Source organism: Lactuca serriola, chromosome 1 (genome assembly GCF_051521515.1).
Source record: "Lactuca serriola cultivar US96UC23 chromosome 1, Lser_US96UC23_V15, whole genome shotgun sequence".
NCBI lineage: Eukaryota > Viridiplantae > Streptophyta > Magnoliopsida > Asterales > Asteraceae > Lactuca > Lactuca serriola.
This window is the reverse complement of record NC_136408.1, coordinates 2,912,632-2,924,770: the sequence shown is the minus strand read 5'-3', so window position 1 is coordinate 2,924,770 and position 12,139 is coordinate 2,912,632. Positions and strand designations below refer to the sequence as shown.

General features: G+C 32.7%; 1 long non-coding RNA gene and 1 pseudogene across 35 annotated transcripts; both read right to left on the bottom strand.

The window, feature by feature from the left end:
- Positions 1 to 769: 769 nt before the first annotated feature.
- Positions 770 to 2,655, bottom strand: LOC145080189 (serine/threonine-protein kinase-like protein At3g51990 pseudogene; annotated as a pseudogene).
- A 5,326-nt stretch (positions 2,656 to 7,981) lies between these two features.
- LOC145075915 (uncharacterized) lies at positions 7,982 to 11,544 on the bottom strand. Of its 35 annotated transcripts, none has more exons than XR_013692718.1 (6): positions 11,269 to 11,544; positions 11,025 to 11,186; positions 9,818 to 9,867; positions 9,538 to 9,621; positions 8,751 to 8,853; positions 7,982 to 8,210 (listed from the first exon to the last, which is right to left on the bottom strand). It is a non-coding gene; the product is annotated as an uncharacterized LOC145075915 (long non-coding RNA). The 35 variants fall into 35 exon arrangements; XR_013695085.1 differs by lacking the exon at positions 7,982 to 8,210 and adding an exon at positions 10,100 to 10,947 and having other exon boundaries at positions 8,592 to 8,853; positions 9,538 to 9,584; positions 11,269 to 11,542; XR_013695067.1 differs by lacking the exon at positions 7,982 to 8,210 and adding an exon at positions 10,100 to 10,947 and having other exon boundaries at positions 8,592 to 8,853; positions 9,538 to 9,584; positions 9,818 to 9,917; positions 11,269 to 11,541.
- Between the last annotated feature and the right edge of the window lie 595 nt (positions 11,545 to 12,139).

The window sequence follows — 12,139 nt, the reverse complement described above, 5'->3', positions numbered from 1 at the left end:
ATATATATATATATATATATATATATATATATATATATATATATATATATATATATATATTATTCATTTAAAAGTCCAAAGATTTAAAAGTCTGAAAAGAATATTAAAAAATATATTCAAAAATATCTTAAAAAACACTTTAAAAAACATAAACGAATAAAACCGTAAAAAGATTACATTAAGACAAACAAAAAAATATTTTAAACATCACAGTTAAAAATAAAAATAAATAAACAAATACAACTTTAAGATAATGTTATATAGCTTAAGTAAATGAAATAAGAAAAAAAATTACAATTAAAATAAAAATAATAAAAAGGATGGTATATATATATATATATATATATATATATATATATATATATATATATATATATATATATATATATATAAAAGATGTCAAAGAAAAAACATTTGAAATAAACATCCAAACAAACATAAAAAATTTGAGAGAAATGTATTTAATAAGATTTTAAAAAGAAAAAAAAAACTACTAAAAGCCCCCAAAAAAGGGAATGTACTACTAATTTAAAGGTGTACATAAATATCATGTAAAAAAATCAGTACAAAAAAAAAATAACAAATTAATAGTGGGAAGGAAAAACAACATATTAATAATTCGAAACCAAAAAATAATATAGTGATGGTATGAATACAAAAATAACACAAAAATAACGGGGACAAACAAATTTTAATAATAATAATAATAATATATTTGTTAAAAATATTAAAAACAAAAATATCTAAAGATAACTAAAAAACAGTTGAATGGTATATAAAAAAAATTTCCTTTTCTTAAAAGTACCCTTGTAAATATACACCATTTTTAAATTAAAATTTGCTGAATTTGACAAGTAATTTTGAAGATTCTAGTTCTCTAATATTTGGATTCCTAATCATTTGCAACACAATTCCACAATTTCTTTTGCAAACCAATCCTGTCAATTCCCCTGTTGACTTTGACCTGTTCATTGTTACACTCAATCCTGGCCCTCCCTTTTTCCTCCCCAAACTCGAATCCGACGGTAGAGATGTAATATCGTGAAATGACCCTATTGATTTAGATCTTGACACGTGACTTGAATCGGTTTCATCAATGTCGTTGGATTTGTTTTTTAATTTTAATGGCACGCTTGAAGCACCTTTCTTGGTTCTTCTCCTGGATGCCGAAGCCGAAGCCGAAGCTCTCGATGCTTTGACTGTCTTGGGACTCTCAATCAATGGTTCGTATTTAATAGACGGCGGAGACGTTCTCCTCACGCGCGGCCGTGCGAGGCCGAGATTGTTCCATTTTAGCGATGTTATTCGCTTACTTGCGGTTACCAAACACTGCAAAACCTCCGCCATCGCCGGCCGTTTCTCCGCGGTTGATTTCACACACCTCGCCGCCAACACCGCCAGCTGCCTCACGGCGGACTCATCGGATGATATCTCAATGTTCGGATCAAATATCTCGCCGTATTCACCCGATCTTATGAGCGGCGCTGCCCAATCCACCACCGACGGCGGACTGTACTTTAGGTCAATCGCGTTTCGGCCGGAGAATATCTCGAGTAAAAGAATACCAAAACTGAAGACATCGCTTTTCGCACTCAGATCGCCCGGCGCAAGATAGCACGGGTCAAGGTAACCTAACGTCCCCGCCGGCGGTGTGCATCGGACCTTCACGTCCTCAACGTTTCCTCTCAGAGCCAAACCGAAATCGCCGAGTCGAGCGTTCCATTTTCCGTCGAACAAAACGTTGGACGATTTTATATCCCGGTGAATCACCGGCGGATTGGATGTATGCAAATGGTGAACCGCCTTTGCGACCTGAAGTGCTATCCTCACTCGCCTGGCTAACCCGGGCGTTTTGGCGTCGTTCTTGTGTAACAAATCGTATAGCGAACCGTTGGGCATGTACTCCACAACAATCAGCTTCCTTCCGTCAACAGGATCCGACCCAAACCCTAACAAATTCACTAATCTAGGGCTCCGAACGCGAGACAGCGTCTCGATCTCGTTCTCCGCTGGAGTGGCGATAGTTGCAGTACATTGTATTCCCCGAACACTGGTTTTATCCGGCGAGTGGTGAGTGGTGGTTCGTTTAACGGCGGCAATCAAAGCACCACCGTCAAGGATGGCTCTATACACAGAGCCATGGCTTCCTTTCCCAAGGAAATTGGTGTGTGAGAATCCCTTGGTAGCCGCTTCGAGATCTGCAAAACAGAAATCCCTAATCTTAAACTGGTGATTATGTGGATTGGAAAAGGATTTCTTCCTGGACAAATTGTAAGAATCGCAGGTGGAAATGGCGGATTCGGCATTACAAGAGAGGTAACCCATCAAATCGAAGGTTGAAAATCAACAATGGAATTCAAAAACCCATTGAAGTATAACAACAAGAGAAGGAAGTAGTGGGAATCATGAAGTAATTATATATTAAGAAAAGAATGAAGAGATTAATGGTAGAGGTGAGTAGTTGTGGCTGCTTTGGCCTTTGGTGGTGTAAAGTTATGGGGGAAGGGATAGAAAATAGAAGAAAGTGATTAAGGCGTATGTATTCTATTGTATGTATGTAAAGGCGTGCGGGAGGTTTGAAAGAAAGGGAGGGAAAGAATATATTGAGACTATCATTTCATAATTCATACATCACTTTATTACAAAAGTGCTTATGGTATTCTGGACGCCAAAATATTCCAATTTAGTTTGCTAACACAAAATTCACTCATACTTTGAAACTGGGAGTAACCGAAAGATGTATCGCTTTATTTATATAGAAATGCTGTGACAAAAAAAATCCATAAACTTTTGAAAAATGTAAAATGACATTTAGGTATTTTTTATTCTTTTAAGATAAGGGAAAGGTTGGATGGGTTGAATAGTTTTCTTGAATTTAATCATTTAAACAAAGATTACACAGATATTTAAGTTGATACATAAGTATTTTCAAGATAATTACTTTTACATTATATCAGATAAATGATGTTTAGAATTTGGATACAATTATTTAGATGAATCTTGATTTAATATCCTTTAAACTCCAAAGCAAAGAGTAGTGTAATTCAGACATTAGTCACGCCACTTTTATCAACTTTACCTTTTTTGTTCTTTAAAATGTTTGGGCCCGTTTCTTTATTCATGTTTAATGTAAATAAAGTCGAAAAAGATCAAGGTTGTCACATAATGTATAGTCACGTAACATATAAATGTGAATTTTGAAGAGACGATATTAAGATCCGACATAAAAAAATCTAAAACGTTATATGTTTGGTTGTTACACATGTAAACACAACATAAATAATTGTATATTTTCAATTTGACATATTGGATAAGAAAATGTTTAACTTAAATTTTAAAGGAGCCTTGAATATTTGTTAGTGATTTGTGTTACCAATATGTATTTAAGTGTAATGAATTGATTTGTTGACCAAATATAATTTTGATAAGCATTAAACAAGGGAGGTGCAGATTGCACACTTGTCTGAATTTGTTCAAGATTCAAAATAGACTGTCATTTATGCGAAGCCCCTAAACGAACGAGGATCTGGGACAGCGCCCCTAAAAATTGGATCAAAGGGACAGAGCCCCTCGGGTCGAGTTGTTTTTGTGACAGTTTTCAGACATTATTTATTTGGGTTATATTGTTTTGTAAAAAGTCCATCAAAAATCCGAATTCTTGAAAATGAACCTGGTTTTGACTGTCTTGACATTTATAAAAAACCTGTTTTGTGACAAACTGTGAGTGTTAGAAACTGTCTTGTGACTTGGCAGTTTTAGGACATATAAAACTGTTTTGTGACAATTTTCAGACAAAGATGAATATAACAGTTTTTGGTCGTCATTTTTGGTACACATACGAAATTCATAATCTCTCATTCTCTATTCTTTTTTCTCTTATTCCGAGTCTTATCCAATTGTTGATTTCGAGATGTCCATCGAAACACTTCAATTTGAAAGTGCCATCGCGGTTTTCAGAATTCCAAGTGCTATCATACCCCAAATCTCTAACAATATTAAGAGCCTAGACCCCAACAACAAACATTAAAATGTGTGTGTGTTAGGGGTTCTTTATCTCATGTTTGTCGAAGTGTTATATGTAATTCTTTAATAACGAGATTTAAATTCAAGAAAAATAATTAGAAGTGTATTTGTTTAGTTATTACATATGAAACAATTGGTTTTATAATGTTTGTTTATTAATATTTTGTTATTACTCATTGAATGATATGTTAACATCAAGATTCAACTATAAGATACGTGAATTACTCACAATAATCATGCCTCATGCTAGTCATGGTGATTCATGAGCTTCAAAATAGCATGAAACATCTTGGTGTGTATGATATGATCAAATGATTTAAGGACTTCTTCCAAGAGCTAGTTAGGCAAGAGCGATTTAAGATCACGAAATCCTTAGTGAGATGCAAGTTGTAGGAGGGAGATGACATTGATGTCCACCTCCTAAAATAAAGGCATACATTAAATAATTAACGAGGTTAGGTTTTCCTATAAGTCAGGAGTTGACCATAGATTTTATCAACAACTTGCTGAGTAGTTCATACTTCATATGGCAAGTATGCCTTAAACTACAACAATGAGAATATAGAGAGGTAATTTGTTTCCACTACAAGGAAACAAAACATGGATGGCGTAACTGTCCAAGACATTTAAAGAAGCTGGAGAAGCTTAAAGCTATGGAGTGTGGTGGTTCATGTAATTTATAATTATATATCACTTTTACTCATAACTCTTGATCATTAGACACAATATCTGATACTAAAATTTTATTAATGTGTAAGGACCAAAAGGAAGAAGAAAGTAGAGACACGAAGAGCTAGACTTGATCGTAGACACAGAGTAAACTATTATGGTCAATAGAATTAGGAATTATGAACTCATTCTCTTTTGAGTTTGATTTATGGTTTTACTATTTTGTTGATATTTTATGATATGGCAAGATAATGGGTTCCTGGCCGCCTACTGTGCCTCCTTGCTTTTGCAAGGATAAGGAGAAGGCTCATCCTTTGGACGATATGTTAAGATATCGAGTTACATCACATACCTTCTCATGACTAACTCCTAGGTGAAATCCCTAAGACTTAAACATTATACCTCCTATATGAGAGGTCAGTGCCTTACCCGATAGGTCAATAGGTAGTTGGTTGACATGGAAAGATACATTATCTTATTTCCAAATTTATAAAGATGGCTCTGACTAGGATTCTTAAAACGGTTTTATTTTTGTTTATAAAATGTGTTCTTTAGTAAACCATTTTCATAACATCTATGAAACTAATATACAAAAGAAGCACCAATAGTTCAATGATGATTCAACTGCATCCAAAAATCTTTGGATAATATGTATCTATGACATTGTCGTGTTTTCCATATAAACAATAACAATTCACCAAAGTCCAAGCAAATAGGATTTTGGAATCATACACGAGTCTCGTTTATTAAGAAAGATGGTAAAAAGTCACACATAGGGAAGTATGAGCGAAGTAAGGAGACTTTATAACTAGTACACACTAATATATGTGGATTGTTCGGATCATAGACGAGACATGGACAAAGATACTCTGCACAATCACTAATGATTTCTGATGGAGATTTGTGCCCATAGCCATAACAAACCGGTAATAATATTATAAATTGCAGTGTCTTTTGAGGTATATTATGATAAAACTACTTTATGATTGAGTGTTGTTTTGATGCAGAGGGGTCATGTGATAGCTTACACTTCGCGGTAACTGAAGCCTCATGAAGCAAATTACCCTACTTAGAATCTGGAGTTAGGGTGTGGTTTTTGATAGGTTTTACAGGTTATAACCGAAAGCATGAAGTGAAATAACTGAACCCTTTTGGATCTAAGTTTTCTCTATTGATAAAAATAATCTATGAACATCAAGAACCATAAGGAGGCCCTACTATTATCGAAAATAACAAGGGATTAGGGTTTACTTACCTTTTGATTATTGCAATAAATAATCAAAGCAATCCTTTCTTCAAATGTCTTAGAAAGCAAGCACCAGAAATCCAATGTCTCTAATGGTTTGTACCCAAACCCTAGCAATTAGAACACTTGAGGAGAGATGTAGAAATTCTACTCTTGTTTCTTAGAGGAAATGGTGGACAAAAATAGGATCCAAGGGGTCCTATTTATAGTTGATACAAGGAGGCTTGGAAACCCTAATTTGAATATTTTATTAATATTTCAAATTTGGTAATTACCCAACTTCTTAATTATCTTTAATGATTAATATAAAACCCTTAAAAAACTCCCCAAAACCGTCCATGATCCATGGAAGGTTACGAAAACTCGCTTGTTCAACTATTGAACAGTTGCAAAGTCCCCACACTTTCAATTAATCCACTTAATCTCAAAATTAATTCCAGTTAATTTCTGATTAGTTATTAATTAAATAATACTATTTCTAATTAATATATTAATCTCATAATATATTAACAAATTATTTATTGCTATTTATTAATATACTTTAATAAAAATGGTTCTTAAGTTGTTCTCATTTGATATTTTGTGTGTGTGTATATATATATATATATATATATATATATATATATATATATATATATATATATACCAACTAATCTTTAGTCTAGTGGTATTAAAGAGTTGGAAATGTGTCCTTCCTTTTAAGGGGTTGGGTTCAAGTCATGTTATGAACAATAAAATAATTTAAGAATGAAATTTAATGGGTGTTAGATGCTCAATAAAAACAAATAGCATAAAGGGCGTGTTCGGCACAGAGCGTTTGAGAGTGTTTGAGAACTTCTAGATTCTAGCGTTTGACAAAACGCTCCATTTTGAACAGAAAAGTCTCGTTCGGCACTACAAACTTCTAGCGTTTAGTTTAAACAAAACGCTCCAAATCCAAATGCTTCTTCATGTTGCGTTTAACAAAATGCTACAAGCTACAAGTTATCCGCTACCCACTACAAGTTACCCGCTAACAGCTAAAATGTGGATTTTACAAATAAGTAGAACGTCTACGAGATCTAGATTTTGATTGAGGTGTGGGAAGTCTAATTTCATTCCATCTTATTTTATCTTTCGAATTCCTAAACTTCTAATTTCTATAAATCTATAACAAAAGTACATGTCATTTTCTTTTATTTTCCATTAATAATTTATTAGGTGCAAAATGAATATATTTATTCTAATTTTAAATTCTTTAATAATATTTTTGCTTTACTCTTTTAGGTTGAAGACTTGGAGCTAAATTTTCTTGAATATTAGGTATGCCAACATGAGGAGGTGGGGTAAACATGGAAGCAACTCATTCCTTTTGAAATTTGATGCCAAGAATCCTAATTTTTTAAACTTGTATTTTTTTTCTTGCAACAATTTTTTTCAATTGTTAATACTTTATTTATTTCAAATGTTTCGTTTTCTAACCGTAAAATTTGACTTTTTATATAAGTTACCTTTTGTTCGACTATCATAAAAGAGAAGCAGCATAGAGTGAAAAAAAAAACCATCACATTTAATATTTCTATCAATTTTATGGAAGTATTTTCTTTCAAAAGAAATAAAAAATGGTATTGTTATATTTATTATCCTTGATCAGTTTTTGTATTGTTACATCGAATTTGAACAAATACGAAATTATATTGCCTTCATTATGCTTTTCATGCATGTGTTTCGCTCTTTCTTTACCAGAATTGTGTTTTTCTTTAATCATAGTTTTAGTGGTTGATGTGATTTTCAGCTCCTTTAACATAGGTTTTATATGAAAAGTCTGGGCTTTGTCCGGACCGTTTTTTCATGTTTTTATGAAAAAATATAAAAGTTTTGACTGCAAGGACCATAAATGTCAAAATGGCTAAAGAATTAAAGGGGTAGGAATTAGCAAGTTTTTAGAAAGGGATCAAAGTTGTCGAACCGTTAAAGTTTTGTAGCCAAACTTTAAATATTAAAAGGTTCCTAAAAAAAAGTGCAAAGACGTTGCTATTGTGGTTAATGAATTGCTATTATAGATAAAATAATAAGTATGTTGCTTAAATTTGTAAAAAGAATAAAAGATGACATATTTACATTCCAACAAATAACCTGCCATCTTTGTCCTTACATTCTTGAAGAGGCGCAAAACAGTAGATGATCAGCAAAAGTATGGTCAAAAAGAAAAAAATAGCACCAAAGGAGAAACAACATACCAACATGGGAAGAAGGGATATCTGGTGTTCCAACTTTTGTTGGATCATCATTGCTTGCAAAAACAAATTAAGTGTAAGAATTTGATATTTCTACCAACACTTTATTCATATAATAACCATGCAAATTTGGGCTAAAACCCCATTCAAATCATTATGGACTATATTCTTCTTTATCCCGCCTTGGCTTTAAGTACAATTCATCATTAAAAAAAATTAATGCAAACATACCAACTATTTCTATCTTACAACATTGTTTTATAAACTCCATGTATATAGATTTTATGTTCCCAACAACTTGTTTTTGTTGGCAGGTCAACGAAAGGGATTCATATTGTGCATTTTTCTTTCTTAGCACATCGAAATGAGTTAAAGTTACTTTTTGTTTTCATATAAAATAATATTTCAATAATTAAAGTGAACCTTTTCTAGAGCAATTGAACTTTTAATCCCTTCTGTTATAGGATTACACTTTAAAATCTACATATGAGACTGTTGCAGTTTAGATTGACAACTCATCTAATAGCTGATTGAAAAAAATTGAAATTAATTTGAGTAAATACATAGAAAACAATTTAATAAGTCAATAAAATTACTTTTGCGGTCTCTTGAAGAGCTATGAGACTTTCTTCACACCACCTCCAAAATGGAAACCATTTGCCAGCTGTGTTGCCAAGTTGCATGGCATCATCTTGTATTCTGCATAAGGGAAGAAAAAACAAAACACCCATTAATAAATTAATATTTGATGGTGCTTTTTTATTTACCCAATGATTAAGTAGGCTTGCAAGGGATGGAGGGTGGTGTTTTTGGTTTAGATGTGTGTACATAAAGTCAAACTGGGACACTCTAATTGCTAGATTTTCAAAGTACAACGTTCTAAGTCAAAAAGTACGATGTTGGAATTGGTAAGTGGATGTATAGCAACACAACTTTTGTTATTATGTTTGTTAGAACATCCTACTTTCTTTTATTTCTATTATGATATTATACTTTTATTTTTTTTTTCTTATTAAAGTACTGTACTTTGAAATATCAACCTAATTATAGCAGTGTACTTCCACTTTGAAAAAAGCTACTTAATTTTAAAACGAAATTTGCTTTGTAATTAGATGATATTGCTATAATATGATAGATTTTGCAAAGTAATATTTAGAAATGTTGAATTTCACCAAAGTAACACCAGGGGAAAAATGGTCAAAAGTTGAACCGGATAGGAGAAAGCCATCTATTCAATAAAAAATTACTATTTATGTGAGGGAATGACCATTTCACCCTTCTGTTTAGAGTAAATGACCGTTTTACCCTTATGTTTAAAAGTGATGTTGAATAACAAATGTGTAATTATGTGTGAAATTGACAGTTTAACCCTTCTGAAAGTACCTTAATGCCCTGAAATGCAACCTAATCCTTCAGTACATCTGGATCAACTGAGATGACATCCACCAAAGAGAGTTCAAGCTATCACTTATCATAGAAAAATAGTGAACATGTTATATTTAGATTAATATGTTTCATAAAGCAAAATGGTGTTCATTAATAGTGAACATGTTATACTCGCCACCATTTACCATCTGCAGTTCCATATTTACCCAACACCCAACATATCACCTGTTTTTAAAATAAAATAAAATAAAAAAGATAAAAACATCCAACATATCACCTGTGCATAAAATCGTTCCCTAGAACCTTGAAATAAGAACCAACTTGGACCTGCAATTCAGCTTCAAATGGTGTAAACATCTTTTCTTACATAACAGGTCCTGTGTAGAATAAAAGATTACATATCTTATTTTGTTGCTCCTTTGTAGCTTAAACTAATAGCCAACTCATTTGGTAAAATGTGACAATACTCATCAATTATAATGGAAAAAGTAACCCATTGGACACTAAGTTGACTGCAACCTCGTAAAATTACACAAACTTAAATCACATTCCAACATACCTACACAAAATCCTAAGTGACCGTACAATAGGGTATCTCAATGTCCTGTTTAAATTGACGAACCAAAAAATTACTCAATTCCAGGCGTAACCTAAAAACACAGATGAAATAAATTAAAGATTGGGATCGATAGGTCTAGTATGAAATAAAAACTTTAGAATTGGATCGGATAAAAAAATGGAACCTGAAATTGATTGTTACTTAGATGCAGAAATCATCGAAAATACTAAACCCTCCCGAACTTGAAGTACAACAGAACGATTGTTTTTTTACCTGGGATTGTTTTCTTACTAAAAAGGAAACAAGAAAAATGAAATAGAATGAAAATCCTTGATGTATGGGTTCTTGGCAACGGTCGGTAGAAATGGATTTTTTTACACCAAAAACAAAAAAATGGCAAATCCTTGTTGAAAGCCGAACAAAAAAAATGAAAAAGAAAAAGAAAAAAGAAAAAAGAAAAATGATTCCATTCCATCTTTGTGTCCAACAATTCAAATGATATCAACTCTGGCACATAAGTATAAAGATCCAATCCACTATAATCGAACACTTTAAATCTTTATACCAATTCACTTGATAAATAACTTCTTAAAATGTACCTGGTTTTGACAAATACAATTACAATCTATCCGAAAGAGCCATAAAATAGAATCAAACTCCAATTTTGACTTTTGACTAAAAGTCTATCCAGTTTCTTTAACCCAGAAGTGAACCTCATTCTTTGATCTTTGAACAACTATTAGCTTTAAATGTAGGGAATATCAAATAGAAAGAACTGACCCTTCACTTATTGTATCAGTTGTTGAAGCAAATTAGGGGGTATAAAGGGAAGTTTTCCAAGAAACAACCTAACACATGAGAACAAACTCATACATTTAATACCAAACAATCAAAGGGAAATCGATATAAGTTGTTCTATATGTACCTGTTTAGAGCTTGGATGAGATTTTTTTTCCATCATCATAATAAAACCCGTTAATCCATTGTTTGTGCATCTTAGAGGTGGATGTTGGTTGTTTCTCTTTTGACAACTGTGTTCCTTGTTTCTCCTTTGACAGCTGCACAGATCGCCATGTCTGAAGAGATTCTGACGAACTAATATAACATGTATTTGAAATAAATCTATTAAAAACATTTGCAATAAAACTATTAAAAATCTTGATAAATACCTGTAATTCCTTACAGAAAAATCTCATCTACAGCAAGGAACTATAGCCCTATGTAATCCCTTTGGGCATATAACGGTGGTGTTCTCGAACAACAAAAGTCATTGAAAAAGCAAAATAAATATAAATCAAATGACATCTGAAGTGCGTTACTTAAAAATTAGTGGTTAGCAGATTTGGGGGGAATTAGTTATCCTTGTAGGTATGTCGGTCAATTTCTATTCCATAGAAAATTGATTAAATATAAGCGAATAAATGAAGCCACCTTAGAATGAAATCGATTTTAAAATCGTCGGCATCAGACCACCTTTGATGAAATCTGTTGGTCAAGGATTGACCTGGTAATTAGGAAAAATAAAAATGTGGGCAGTCATGACCGTTAGAAAAATGAACCGACCCTAGTATTTCTCTTTTTTTTTTTTTTTTTTTGTTAAATCTAGTAGTATAAATAGAGTAGTTCAGTGATCACAATTCATCGGTCGAAATTTCATTGTATAACACCTTAATCATTAGGCTGCTAGTCTTCTTCATTCAATAAAGAAAATCATTCGGCTGTCATTTCCAGTTTTACCCCTGTTACCCTTGTTCTTGTTTATTGCTATACTGCTTGATCACCAACATTTGGTATTAGAGCAAAACAAATCCTGATCAATTGTATGCCCAAGTATCCTCGATTCAACAAGATGACAGCCCCATCATCATCCAATCAGCCCAAAGATAATCCTTTTACTCTTCAATGTCCAATGCTAACCTCACTAAATTACAACACTTGGTCAATTAAGATGGAAGCCATCATGGATGCCCATGGGTTATGGGATGCCATTAAGCCACCAACTGGAGTGGTTGTGGATGAGAAGAAGAGCAAGCAGGCTCG